At 38.4% G+C, this 15521-nt stretch overlaps 1 long non-coding RNA gene across 1 annotated transcript in view; it reads left to right on the top strand.

Moving 5' to 3' along the window:
* LOC135240013 (uncharacterized) overlaps positions 1-14970 on the top strand; it is a 38210-nt gene extending 23240 nt beyond the window's left edge. The window contains exon 3 of the long non-coding RNA XR_010325547.1: positions 12945-14970. This is a non-coding gene — a long non-coding RNA (uncharacterized LOC135240013). The remainder of the gene's footprint in view (positions 1-12944) is intronic.
* Positions 14971-15521: the final 551 nt, after the last annotated feature.

The following is a 15521-nucleotide window of genomic DNA, read 5'->3' as shown; positions in this document are numbered from 1 at the left end:
AAGATGCATAAGTCATGAGAGCCCCTCAGAAACATATAAAATTATGCACTCAACACCAATAAAGATAGCTTTAACCCAGCTGGTTGTATTACTGTATCAGAAATACAACACATAAGGACCTCTACCCTGTGTCTCTAGAATAGGATAGAGTCTTTCTTGTTTGAAAATAACATCCTTGGTTTGTATGCAGAAAGAGAAATAGAAGGAAAATTGGTTGTCCTAACTGTCAAAGTTTAAATGAAAGTAATTTATAAAGTAATCTCAGTGGTTCTCAACGTATCTACTAATGAATATATTATGTGGTGCACACCAAATTCACTAACAAAAGGCTTGTATATTCATGTAAGATGATATTTCTTTTCAGACCAACATGACTGTTTTCCTCTTTTTACTGATATTCTAGGGACAAATTGCTCTTCCAAACCACTTAAATTAGTTTTTCCCACTCTGTTGAGAACTGATAAGTGAGTTATGGATTGCTGTTGCAGCTATTAATGTGACATTGTTGTATAAATTCACCAGTATCATGAAAATAAAGATCACTGTGACAACTAAGGTATGTTTTCCAAGGTGCTGCATTCCTTTAGCTACCTGAGGATCTTTCTAGTATCTCGCTTTATTACATGGCAGTCACTATTATGCTCAGCTACAAATAGGCCGCTAGCCATCTAGCGGTATATGATTGCAATGAATAACACGCTACATTTAGTCTACTGACTTTGATCAGCTTAAAGACAAGCCCTTGAGCTTGCTCAGGCAGAGAGAATCCACTGTGTCCTCCGCTCTCCACCACTTTCAGCGCTGTTTCCATCCCCTCTTGGTACAGCAGCACCACTGCTGGTCCTGCTGATGGGAGGGTGTCTGTGTTAGTCTGCCCCACCACTCACTGCTGGGATGGACAGTGGGGAAGCTCACCCTCAGGTCATACTGGCCATGGCCTATGCCCAGCTAGCTGTGGGGGTGGCGATGGGAGCTTATCTCCAGCCAACTGCAGCTGCCAGGGATTTTCAGTCCTATCCATAGCTATGCCTCAATAAGCCCATCAGAGTGTGTGTATGTGTGTGTGTGCGCGTGTGCGATTGTGTGTTTTCTATTGATACGAGACCTGATACTAATTTGAATCTCAATATTCTCTTATGGTTTAACATAATACATGAATATTAATCTCTATCCACTGAATATTAATTTGAAAAGTCATTGTATCCTATTCATGAAATTAATTGAGTTAATGTATTCTGACTCTGATAAGAAACCATACACATGTACGTGTTTTAATGGGGCTAAAAAATGCAAAAACATACACTGTTAAATAAAATGAATTTTTATTGAATGTATCCATATTTGATAATTATAATTATTTAAATATGTTTTGATTGATCATTGTTACCATTGTTGATAATGATACATTCGAGGCTGACTGTTGCATAATTGTTATGCTTCATTTATCAGAGGCGATTAGGCTGAGGTAATGAGGTTATTTAACCTGTTGAATATCAAGCGGGGTGAAAATAAAAAAGTAAAAAAAAAATCCATAATAAAGATCACTAAAAATGACAAATTGTTTTAAAAATGAATGTCGGGTTCAATGTCTCAGTCGGGAATTTTCCATTTAAGGTACTAAATTTTATTTTCAAGAGGCATGTACAGAAGAAATACAAATGATAATTAATCATTATTAATCTCAATAAATAATAACATTATTGATACTGTTTATTAACAAGTGCATTTATACACCTTCGATTTAACACACACACTGCTTTTGGGATAATTTCACTGTCGCGTTCAAATTGAAATATGACCAGCAAATTTTGTCCAGTAATAAACAATGTGCTATGCAAGTCTGGGTGCATTCTCAAACTTCACTGAGCTCTGTCTGAAAGAAAGAACAGACATTATGTCTGTCAGTAAGCCAGAACTTTTAATCTGTCTGTGAAGACTTTTCAGTCAGATTTATGGCTTAAAATGACAACCTCATTAAACTGCTTTTTAACCAGGACACAAAATGTGCCCGGACAATGTGATGGATGTAGCTGTTTAATAAACATCCTTAGCAAAAAACAAGAAGGTATTAAATAACACTCTCACAACATGATAAATCAGAAAACTGTGATGATGGCCGAGCCTTGATATATATAATTTTTTCCACTTTACACTTCATGGTCTAATCCATGTTTTATGATTTTGTTACTAGTTTACATCATTTGGGGGGGGAGCCAAATAGTTTTATCATGCAGTCAATTATACTGTACAATCAAATAAACTTCAGAAAAAACATTAGTCATCGATTTCACCCTTCAATGGTTGCTTCCTTATCAAAATGCCAATGGTATCATTTACAGGCAACGTAGATATCATTGCTTGACGATTCTAACGCCAGTCTGACTCCAAAGTGTTGGCATAAAATCGCCTAAGAATTAATCATTGTAGTTCCAGAGGGTTGTCCAAAATGGTGGAACTTCACATTGTATCAGAACATGTGAAAAAACAGGAAGCTATTCTATATGGAGAGGTGGCTTTGTTCTTCTACACAAAGAGTTCTTTCATATCTGCCCTTGCATTTCTAGCCTGTTATTTTCTGATTTCTCATACAGGTATCAAAGGTGTAAGAAATTACGTTGGTTTCACATGTGTTAAAAGCTTCTTTGTTTGATTCCCCAGAGATATTGTGACACCATTTCCATATTCAACTACATTAAATCCAGAGCTCAGAATAGCATAATTATGGAACAGTAACTTTATCAGTTGATCAGGCAATGATGCTATTTTGTTTAAAAATAGGACTGCAAAAATAACGTGGAAATGTTATCAGAATGATATTCCTTTTTATGTATCTAGACAAGCAAGATATAACTAGGTCACATTGCAACCCTGAACAGCAAATGATCACATACTTCAGTAAACTGGTGCTATTGCTTGCTTCAAAAAATATTGTAATGGCTAATATTTGCATTTTAGGTTGCCTTATATAAGATGGTAAATTAAGCATGTAATGTAAGGTAATGGCATGTCTGTCTTTGGCACGTTTGTGTTTATGGTCGATTATCGTAGGCATCTGTCCTGACAGACCTCCCACCAGCAGGATCAGCTTTCAGAAAAAAATGTTTTGTCTGTCTCTAAAGTTTATGTTTTGTGTAGTTATGTACATAGGCTTGAAAGGTTTAAAATCTGTTCAGTTTTTAGACAGTATTTAATTTGATAAAAACCGCACATTGCACATTTATAAGCGTGACTGCTGGAATTGGCAGTGCAGCTTTAGCTAGGTGGGTTGTGGGTTTTACTGACAAGCCTGATAGAATTACATTACATTACAGGCATTTAGCAGACGCTCTTATCCAGAGCGACTTACACAACTATTTACATAGCATTTACTTTGTATCAAAATATACAGCTGGATAAACAATACATAGAAATCAATGATGGCTATCTTGTTTGAGAGCCCTGGTTCCAAAAAAAAAATGCAACAGTAAATACTAGTTTGACAGGAACTACAGATGAGGAAATTCCAGGGTTTCCTAATAGAAGAAAATAATAGGCGGCTCAGTGATTGTGCGTAATCCCCTACTGTATTGCCCCCATTTTAAAACGCAAATCTGAAAATGACATACCCAAAATAAAATGTTTACTATTCTTAAACCCTTTTGAGTACAGGCGTAATCATGATCTGTTCTGTAACCCTTGGGAGTTTTGTAACCCTTGTTTTCCAAGAGTCAGAATCAATGAACTTATCCACTAACTATAATATTTATTTTGGGGGAAGCGGGGGTAAGTGCTGGGGAGCAAATGTGTCCCCTCAATGTCAAACTCACTCCCACGCCCCTGATAATATAATAAATATATTGTGATAATTCATTTACATGCTCATCGATATAAAATAGGATCAAGTCCTTCATTGTACATGCCCTCTGCTATGGGGTTTTCACTATCCTCAGAAATATTCACTCAGATGAGTGATTTCTTCCAAGGCCTTCAAATTTCAGGTCTTCAGTTTAGACTCACGTATTGCAAAAAATATTTTCGTTGTAAAACGACAACCTTCTTAGGCATAAAGAATCAAGAACTTCTAGCTGGTGCGTAACATTTTCAACATACGTACGGAAAAACTTGTTTAATGCAACTAATATGCATTATTTCATGCAAGCCTAACAAATAAATTATATTCTAGATTAGAAACACAATTTCATTAGCTGAAGTGCTTTTCAGTGGTCACTATAATATCTCGCCACTGGCTGGCTGCACGCTGGGCCAAACTTCTACTGTCCAGGTCAAGCCTTTGCTGGCGCACGGTGGGTTTCATTAGCTATACTGAGGGACTGCTTGGCCAATACTCATCAGAGAAGCTTATACAGTAGGTGGGCTCCTTTCATTCCAGAGAATCTATACAAACTGGAGACAATAAATTTTCTTTGTACCCAATACTGTCACTGTGCATGCAACAGCAAAACGGACAACAATGATAATTCCTCCAGAGAATTGCTTAGTAAACAATGGACATTCTATCAAGGTTTCTCCCTGTTTGCATGTTTTTGGGATGAAAAATGACTGTGAATTTGGTTTGCTGTATTCTCTCCATGATAAAAAATGACTCATTCATGTCGCCTATGGATTTCCAACGTGCATAGATGGTTAGGTACTGCCACTCCACAAAATAAAAGAACAATTTACAAGGTTAAAGAATGAAACAAATGTGAAACAAAGCAGTGCACCTCCTTGTCTTACATACTGTAAATGCTGTCTATTCAAATCAGTATATTGTTTTATATCTTATGATATAGCAATTTTCTTTAGAACGCAGTGGCTGGGCTTGTTCTTGCTCATGTTACTCTGAGTTAGTGATATCATGACTCTCAGTACAATTTGATTTTCCCCAGGGAGTAAAGAACACCTCAACAAAGGTGACACAAAACAGTCCACAGGCATGTTCAATTGACTTTCATTCTGGCAATTTAATCAGAACAGCCATTAATCTTTGTTAGTAATTGACTTTCATGTTAACTTTCTATATCTGTCTGTCAGTTTAATAGAAAAGTATATTCCGAAAGGATTAAATATTTATTCTGCAGAGTTAAACGTACCCCATTATTTCCTAAATTAAATACTTGTTATGTATTAAGCCTGGCAGTGACATGATTTAATGGAGCAAGGGTGGTGTTGTTCGAAGCATTTCATGTACACAGCCATGTTGTGGTTTATTTAATGAATATACTAGTGCAGTCTGGGCTATGTCAAATTGGCAAAGAAGCATTCCAGAAAGTGTACAGTGCATCTGCAAGACCATGTTCTAAGGTGGGCAAGGAGGGCCATATCCATTCCAACAACTGGTTGTAGATTTTTGATTTAGCAACAGTAAATGTCTCTAGGACCAAATTCAACTACCAAATTCGCATCCCATATAATTATTCACACATTTTAATATGTGCAATTTTTGTTCAAAATATATATCTCAAACAATGGTGCTTTAAGCAATCTTGCTTGAGTATATGGAATGAAAAAGAAAAATGATCCATCAGTGTAAGTTGAATATTTAATTGATTTTAGGATAACTTCACACCAACCTCACTTGGACAGCCCAGGACAGCCTGTTGTTGGAATGGATATGGCCCTCCTTGCCCACCCTGTGTGCCTACCTCTCCACCTTTACCATCCCTTTCCCATCGAACGATTGCACACTTTGTCTCTCACTCTCTGCTCTTGACATTCAGGGCACTTTTTTCTCCTCAGTGTTCTGGGAAAATAGCATTAAATGTCACCTCCAGCCCAGCTTAGGGCAGCGGTCAGCAACAATATGATTTCCATTGTCTGTCAGAGGCTTTGTAGGGGAAGTACATTTCATTTGATAGACACACACAGACTTACAGACACAGACACACGCATGCACACACACACACACACACATGCACATACACACAGACACACACAGGCACACGCAGATACACACACATACAGACACATGCACACATAGACACACACACACACACACTCACTCACTCACTCTCCCCTGGATGACCTTCCTCCTATACCCTTTTTTCTTCTCTCAGACACTGGTCACGCTTTCCTCCAATTACAGGAGTACATAACATGGCAACAGTGTGTATTCCATCTAAGCTCTGAATGATAAACCCTGACATATTCTCCTTGATCTTCTCCCCTATAAACTAGGTCTCTCACCGCCAGTTTCTTTCCCTTTGCCTTCAAACAGCCTTGTTGTCCATCCCCTGAAAAACACGCTTAGTCACTTATTGACCCAGGACTACTGCCCAGATTTCCATCCGCTTTTAAAGGAGGCCTTTCTTCAACTGCTTTTTTGAGGAAAAGATGGCATTAATTTTCAGTTACCCCTTCATACTTGTCTCCTGATAACCATCACAGCACTTTGACTCTCTAGTGCAAAAAAATAAGGCTGGTTGGTTAACCTTTAACATTGCTTTTTACCAAGGACTCCAGAAGTTGTTCCATTTCTACTTTACGGGTGTACTGCCAGGTTCAGTCCTCATTATATTGTTATTTTTCAGTCCCTCAGGAGCCCTATTAAGCTGTCATAACACTGTTAAACAGGTCTCACATAGGTACATATTCTGATGCAAAGGTTTTCCTATAAATCTGTTTTCGGGGATCTTGACATGCCCCGATATATGCCCATACCTCCCTTTGATTGACCATCACCAGCCATACCTTGTCTTGACTCATTAGCCCAGTGCCACACCATATGACTTTAAATCCCCATGCTGACCTGCCAAAACAGACCAGCAATTATTGTTCTGACTACCTAGATCCTCAAAGTAATGATGTCCCAGCTCTCACTTTCTCATTCCATCCTTCTGTCCAATAGCAGACATAGATACCCTTGTGTACCCAGCAATCAATGAATCCAGGGATGGTACTGTTGTCTAGAATTTCTTTATATGTATGCAGATTTTTAGCGTTTTGTTTTGCAATTTTCAAGGTTGATTAAAATGAACTAGCTCAATTTGAATTTTCAACCATGATAGTGGTATGTGCTAACCTTGAGATATGTGTAAGGAATAAACCATGACATGCTGTGTGGTTCTTATAATATATACACATCTGAGGTGGTAATGCAGTATAAGGCTTTCAGCTGTTTGGCTTTCTCACCCCAGTTCATACCTATAGGCAGTTATTTCCACAAAAACCGTACTTACCTACATGCATTAACTAACTGTTTTTGGTAATACATGGCTTATAACTTTTCTTGCTAGTAGAAAACCAAAAGTAAGCAAGCTATGTGCTATAGCTAGGCCCACCCGTTTGTCTCCATCATGTGACCTGCAGGGCCTTGTATTTCAATGGTTATCCTCCAGGGGTCTCCATAGACACTCCAATGGCACAGTCAAGTGAATAATTGTACAGTTTCTAATTGAGACATTTCTAAAACAACTGGTTGACCTAATATGGGTAGAGTCAGGGCAAAAGAACACGAATGGAAGTTTAAATGGTACAAAAGCATGTCTTTGAGCCAGATATCCTCACTCCTGACCATGGAGAGCCACAGGGTCTGCTGGCTTTCGCTGTTAATCATAGTTACAAAAGATCCCAGAAGAACATTCAAAGAACTGCTAGCCTCTCTTTCCCTTGCTTAAAAAAATGGGATTTATGGGTTAGTTGCATGGCAGAAACCAATGGTAACCAAGAAAAACATCAGTGCTCATCTCACATTTACAGAAAAGCACCTGGATGATCCCCAAGCCTTTTGCGATAATGTATATGCAGATGAGTCTAAAGTGGAACTCTATGGACAACACAGGTCCCAGTGTGTCTGCAATGAAGCAAATAGAGTATTTCAAAGTAAGAACATCATACCAACAGTCAAACATGGTGGTGGCACTGTGATGATGTGAGGATGCTTTGCTGCCTGGGGACCTGGACGCCATTATCAAAGGAACCATGAATCCTGCTCAGTACCAGAAAATTCTTAAGGAGATCTGTCCGTGAGCCATAGCTGAAGCATAACTGGGTTATGCAGCAAGACAATGATCCAAAACACAAAAACAAGTCCATATCTGAGTGGCTGAAAATAAAAAAAAAAATGATTTAAAAAAATCCCTAACCCTATCCCTGGCTCCAACCTGAACCCTACCTCCAACCTTAACCCTAACCCTAACCCTGTCTCCAACCCTAACCCTCATTGTTTAAGTGGTAAAACATATACTCACATTGTTTTTTCTTGGCTTTTAAAATTAATCTTGATTATAGTAGTATTCACTTTAGTAATTCATTTAGTTTGGGAAGTGGTTTGTGGCAATTATTGTGGGCTTGGGGTGGATGGGTAGGAGAAGGTTCTTCTGAAAAAGATTGGAATATAATTTAAAAAACTGACAAAATTAACTAGTTAATTTTGAACTTAGTTCAAAATTCAAAATTGTGAACTATGAACATGAACTAGTTCATTTTAATCTGTGTGAACTGAACTGAACTTTGAGCTTGCTCTTGTGAAGTGCGAACTTGCACAACACTGCTAATTACAGCAAACTATATGTAATCTCAAATATAACATAAAATGTCTGACTAGATAAGCTGCGCAATATATTAAAGCCCGAATTTCATTGCTTCACGTTTACGCGCTACCACGTAAAAACAGTACAAATGATGGAGAGACTATATTGAAGTAGTAGGGGTTTGTTCCTGCTCTTGCTATCATATCTTTTATGTAAATTGGGCAAATGAATGTCCTACTGCTTTTGAAAAACCCTGCACAGATTTTCTGATCAGTTGTAATTGGATTTTCTGCAGAAGAGTTTAGCAAGCTGACACTCATGTAACCTCAATTTTTAACATGTCCCTTGTCTTTTTAAACAGCTGCAAGTCTAGGACGTGTGCTTGTTGATATCAAAGTGTTATGTGTTTTCCCTTTGGGCTACAAATAACTGCTGGGGGAGTATGCTTTGATTTTTGATCTCACCTTTCAGTGTTCTGGTCCATGAAGTTCTTGCGTATTTGTACATGGAAATGAATTAGAAAATTAAATTTACAATTTATTTTAATTTAAAGGCTTACAGTGTGCTATTGCATGTAAAATGTTCATATTCATGATTAAATTTAGCTTTGTAAATACCAGCGACCATGGACATCATGGAACAGAATAGCCTTAGGCTGGGTGTGTGGTATAACAGACAATATACAAGATTTTCATTAACATAACAAATAATGCATGCACATTATTTGTTTATGTTGATAGGCAATTCTGTATTTTTGTTTGGTTAAAAAAACATCAGAAAAATACTTGTAATGTTTAGGATGATTTCAGGATAAGGTTTTTTTTTTTACTATTACAAACTTCAATTGAGTACATCCTGCCTAACTGGGGTGCTGCCAAGGATTTTGGGCTGCATGCAAAGATCTTTCATTGGGCCCCATCACTCCAGGCCACCCCATCTTTGCGCAATAACAGCAAAATTATTTGAGGGTCCCTTTCAGTCAGGGCCCTTGGAATTGTTCTAACTCCACCCCTCCCCTCAAGGTGTCCCTGCCACCTAAAACAGATGTGGTATTGCAATTTGCTCCTCCTCCCCCCTCTTTAAATGCCCAGCATCCAGCAGACAAGTAAATAATGGGATTCCCTATGGCCATCATCATCAGGGGAGAAATAACAGCAAAAGGCTCTTTTATTGATTGTCACAAAAGGTTGCTTTAATTTCCATGTACTTGAAAGTTTCCTGCCAAAGTTAAACTGGAGATGTTAGGAGCTTATTACTGTGAGAGGCTGTGTGGCTGTTGCACTTAGGGACGGCTTCTTGTGACAATGAAGCAGCAAGGGTAAACAGATATGCAATTTTCTGTCCTTCAATGTAGACAACATCATTAGTCCTGCGAGCTGTAATAAAGTGATACGGCCTGACATACAGTTCAAACAGGAAACGGTAATGCACAGAAATCCTTTATGTTGTTCATTAGTATTTTTTATTGTCATTGAAAACCATTATTATCAAAAGTCATGGAGTATATTGTTCATCATTGTACATTGCCAATTGTACAGAATTTGTAGTTCATCACAGTAAATTGTTGATGTGCTGGCAACTTTAATTTTCACATTTCCCTGATTGAAAAATAAAATGAGAACGCTATTAATTACCCAGAGTGATCCTTTAAATTATAGTATAATGAAACAACCTACTGTTGCTTGGATATCTGATTGTTTTTTCGGTGTTTTGTTTTGGCCTACTTATATCCTACCTGAGAGGGTTTTGCTAAATACTACTCTTATTTTCCTTTAAATATTTTTAATAAATTCTTTTGTTAATCAGGGATTACCCTGTCAGAGCAGACATAAATAAGAGCCGATTACATAAATTAAGCTGTCCAGATTACTGCCTTCATTAAAATTGCCTTCCATTCATTATAGTCAAAATATCATTTTTAAAAACAAGACTGATTTGCTGTGCGATGATCATTCTAAGCTGGATTTCATTTTTTGTTTCCTGCTTTAGTGCATAAGAAAACAAAACAAGAATTGAGAGGAATAATTTATACCCCAGATTATTCTTATGCTTAAGAATAGTATTTCCTGGGAATAATAATACTGTAATCAGTCATAACACAGCATACAATATCATAGCACACAACAGCAGCAGAAGAAGAAAATAATTCTGCATATTAACGGTTTTATTTTGTGATTGTATTTAAGCAATATTTTCAGCCTTCTACCTATGGATTGCAACTGTTCTTCATTTCAATTGCCACACCATTATACTAGCCAGAGGAATCACTGAGAATCTAAGAACACAATCAACAAAATAAATACATAAAAATCTTGATTTATGGAGGCTGTGAGAAGTATCTGACGAATTTGTTTCACTAGTACATGAAATTTTAGTGCAATGCACATCAATGGGAAAATCAATCATAACTGGCTGACTGCAGTGCTGAACCCAACTGCTTTTCTGCTTTCTTAGGTGTGACTGTAACATTACATTTGCAAAACGCAGTACAGGCGCGTCCTGCTCAGTGTGGTTGCATCTGCTTACATTACAGTTTCATCTGATGCTTGCCAGTCTGGGAGGAATCTATCATCAAATAGAATCCAAAGCACAAACCGCATTTAGCGAAATCAGTAAAAACGGTACCGGTTAACTTCCCTATCCTCTCCAATTGATAGTATATAAATAATTGATACAATATAAAATCTTCTCTCACTGAATGGTTCTGTCATGGAATGAGAAAATATCTAATTATGTCACTGCTCATTTTTTTGTATATGAGACCCTTATTTTGAGTGTTTGTGCTGTATGATTCATGCATATATTACTCTATAGGAGTGATTAAGAAGCTCAGCAAGACTGAAATGCAAGATCTCACCCTCAGGGACGTGATTGCTATTTATATGCCTTCCCTAGAGGAGTGATTGGCAGGTACTGTATACACATAAATAAACACAGTGAAAAGGTAATGCAAGTCAATTTAAAGGCAATATAAAGACAGTACTCGCGCTTCACTTGCAGGCACTATTCATTTCCATAAAAGTGTATGGTACTATGTATGACCATATCAAGGGTTTCCTACAATCATAGGGCAGAAATTAATAAAGTAACATTCACAACTGATAACAATATACTGTTGGAGACCAACACTAACTTCACTCTGAGTTTGTTTCAACACCTACAGGAGTTCACTAATCACAAATGAGACAAAGAACCTTGTAAGTGTAGAAGATTTATTTAGCTGTTTACAGAAGATATCAACAGAAGTACCACTGGCAAAATGATACTCGTTTTTTGTCTATCGGACGTATATGATCTGAGGCTGTTACAGTATACTCTGGATAAGATGAAGATGGACATTGACATCAAAGCTTTAATGTTGCGCATGTAGCAAGTTTCGTTTAAAGTGAGAAGTATGTCCAGGTTGCTGAATGGTTTTTGGCTGGGTGTTGACATTGAGAGATCTCTGAGGATTACAGACCATTGGCCGATTCTGCTCAAGCTCTTCTCTCCTGTGATCCGCTGGTTTTTTCCCACTGGCAATAATATCTGGCCCGCAGTATTTATGAGTCATCCCTCATGAATACCAAACAGACACATTGTAGAGGCAAGTCACATAACTGACTGAATAAATGGAAAATAAATTTGGAATTGTATAAATATAATTACTTCTGCCAATGAATAAATGCTTCCAGCCATCAATTTATATCTTCAATTAATTTTGAAATCAAATGAATAATTACAGTAATAACAATAAAAAAGTTTTCCTCTGGTTTTGTGTTTTACATGGGATTTGTAGCCAGTAAAAATGATAAAGTCATCAGTCCCATTGGCATATTATAAGAGTGGGAGGGTACAGCAGTGAGCACACCAATCTTGACTTATTTAAATGCAAATGCTTTCTGATGTCACAAAGCCCGTGCTTTAGCCCACCTTTCACCTCTGTTGTCAACAACAGGCTCAGTATTCTCAAAGCTAAAATGCTCACCTACAGATTTGACTATGTGTTTTGCAGTTTTAGAAGTGCATTACAGTATAACACAGAACTTAATATCTAATCAGTTATCAGGGTGATTTTGACTAGAAGGGATGTTAAAAGCTGACATTTTCATACTATTGCACACATTGCTTTTCTGTTGAATGGGCATTTATTTTGAAAGTATCAGAATGATATTTGTGTCCTATGATAATCTGATTATTTCAGTCATCCACATTCAGGCAGTGCATACTTATCCCCTTTACTCTTTGTACATAGCTGTGCTGAAGATATACCAAAATACATTAACCAAAAATTGCAATCTGACAATAAATAGGATATAGAGTCAGTGGCACCAGTGCTTTTGGATTTGTCAGGTTAGTTGTATTTCAGGTACGCCAAATTATAGCTGCGCTTGTCTATATGTGAAAGATTCAAAATTATTGTATATATTGTATATACACTGGAAAAATGTATGATGCAATAATTTGGTGCGGCACATATCAACTCTGCATTTGTGTGGCCTTTTTCTTTCCCAGGCGCCTGATGTGCAGCTACAAGCCAGGCACATGATGAGAGCAGAGATGCAGACAGGAGTCAAGCTGAAGGAAAGCACGTCACTGCAGTGTGTGGGCGGGTAGTGAGCTGGCTCCGACCTTCGATACACCCTGTCAGCAGAAGGCGTCACTCTTCACAGAGGTTAAGTGTTTTCAGAAAGCCGGGTGCCCAGAGAAAGACATGGCATCCTGCCCAAGAAAAAAAAAATGTAGCCACATGTATGTCCATTTACTTTAGAGCTCTAAAGGCATCTTCAGGGCACCGTTACTTGAAATTGACTATGAAGAAAATGTCCGCCGTGCAGCACTATTGTGTGAAATGTCGGCTTCTGAGCACCCAGCAGGCATTCCTTCTCCTGGCAAAAATTCTCTACCTTCCTGATCTGAAAACTCACTCTTCCCCGTAGGTCTGTAGGAGCTCCCAGTGATAATCCTGATTGGCTTATCTGCTTGAGCAGGCTCCATTATCTCAAGAAAATCAGAGTGTGGTCTCCTAGTGCATCCTGTGAGAAAGCTGGTGTGTCAGGTGACTCTACCGCCCTCTTCCAGTACTAGTCATTCCATGTAAATAACTTGGTAATTGACATTCATTTGGACCTACCTTCCTTATTGACAGAACAGTGCAAAATCTTCCTAGACGTATTTCCTCCTAGTGATATAAACAGAAAGTAAGATAGATGCATCCATCAGGTGTGCTGTGCCATTGGGAAGGATATAACTTTGCATCTCAGACTAGTTGGATAAGAGGTGTGCCTCCTTGCTTGGGTGAATTTTTCTAAATACTGTGTGGATATAATACAGTCTGTTTTTTTGTTTTTTCTCTGCCATTCTCGCTGCAGTGCAGTGACACCTGTAACAAGGGATTTGTGTTCTCATCCAATCAGTGGAGCTAATTAAGTAATAAAGGGCCAGGTCAAATGGTCACCGCGGCTCTAAGGCTACTATAATCATGTGAATGTGTGAGGAGGTTTGTGTGTCCTTTCAGACAGAGCAGAGAGAGGCTTCAGGCATACATGTATCCAGCCCAGCTCACACATTCAAAAACACGATGTTGCAGCATTACATTTGCACTGTGATCCCCAAAATGGTGGAACGGTTTACATATAAAACAGACTGTAGTTCCTACACGGATCACCCAATATAGATGTAAACAACCTCAAATTAATGCTGACAGTCTGTCAGTACTTAAGCCTCATGTTCATTGTTTCATTTCAAATCAAAATGTGCTGGAGTGCAGAGGAAAAAAACAACAAAAATTGTGTCGCTGTCCAAATACTTACGGGCTGCATATCACCTTTCCCTGTTGGTTCCTGCTTTTTATGTTCAACCTTTGTTTTATGTGCTCTGTCGTATATTATGCTTTGTAGCCTCAGAGGGAATACGTGCTCGTAGCTCACGTCTCTGACTGCAGGGAGGAAGAGCGACAAGCAGAGCACCGTAAGACCGTGTCACCCTGCCCATCGAGAGCATGCTGACATAGACTGCAGTGGCACACACCCTCTGCATACTGATGAGGGACTCCTGCTCGGGGCAGAGCGGAGAGCCCTTTCGCATGAAGGGAGAAGGCCCCCCTTCCCTCAGAATCCACCCTGTCTGCGTGTGAAAATAATGACTTCAAAATACACCTGATTATCTACCAGATGATAGATTATCCGTCAGAATCCGCACCGTTTGTATATGAACAAATTTAGGTGCGCTGCAGGCTGGGGCAATCAGTGGACTGAATAAGGGATTGGAAAAATGTAACCAGTTATGGGAGAGGATGTATCGGTGTCTTTGTTTTTCCTCCTGAGGAATTAACCTTGGGACAAGCCTCGTGGCCGCAGATGGTTTCTTACACAAGTTGTGTGATGAGGTGCAATTCAAAATGTCATTTCTGAACCTGTGACACTGCTTTGTTCTCACTGAGCTTGCGTCTGGTTATCCTTATATATGACTTCTCAGCCTTTGTTTCAATGTAGACCAGCTATTTGCAGTTTAAACACAGCTGAATAAAAAGCTGAATATATTTTATTGTGTTTTGACATAGTGGAGTTCCTTGCCAAATATTAAATTAATTAAATTGAAAAAAAGTAAATACTGAATGTCAGCTATAACACCAAGATCCCAAGAATTGTTGCTTGGCTTGTTACTTAACAGTGACAAAAGCATTGCACTGAATTATTAGCTTGATAACATTTAGAGGGGCACTGATATCATTTAAAAAATGTTTTATTCTATTCAGACCTGATTATTCTATTCAGAATGAGACAGTGCAGGTAGCTACAAAGGGCACTTCAAGGGTGAAGCTACCACTACCCCCTGTGAGAGACCTCTGTGACCAGAAAATACTCCTAGCGCTTTCTTAAGAGGATAACAAATCTGTCGAGAACCCAATTTTCGTGGGATACCATCCCATATGTGATCACCGGGGGTCAAGAGTTCATGTCCTCACTGTCACAGCTGGTCTGTGCGTGGTTCAAGTCAAAAGAATAATGAAAGCTGGTCGATGCTCCTGCTCTTCCCAACTGTAGGTTTTAAGGATTTTAAATATCAGTCAATCATAGCCCTTGAAAATGC

The sequence above is a fragment of the Anguilla rostrata genome, chromosome 14 (genome assembly GCF_018555375.3).
Source record: "Anguilla rostrata isolate EN2019 chromosome 14, ASM1855537v3, whole genome shotgun sequence".
Taxonomy (NCBI): domain Eukaryota; kingdom Metazoa; phylum Chordata; class Actinopteri; order Anguilliformes; family Anguillidae; genus Anguilla; species Anguilla rostrata.
This window is presented reverse-complemented; position numbering and strand designations above follow the sequence as displayed.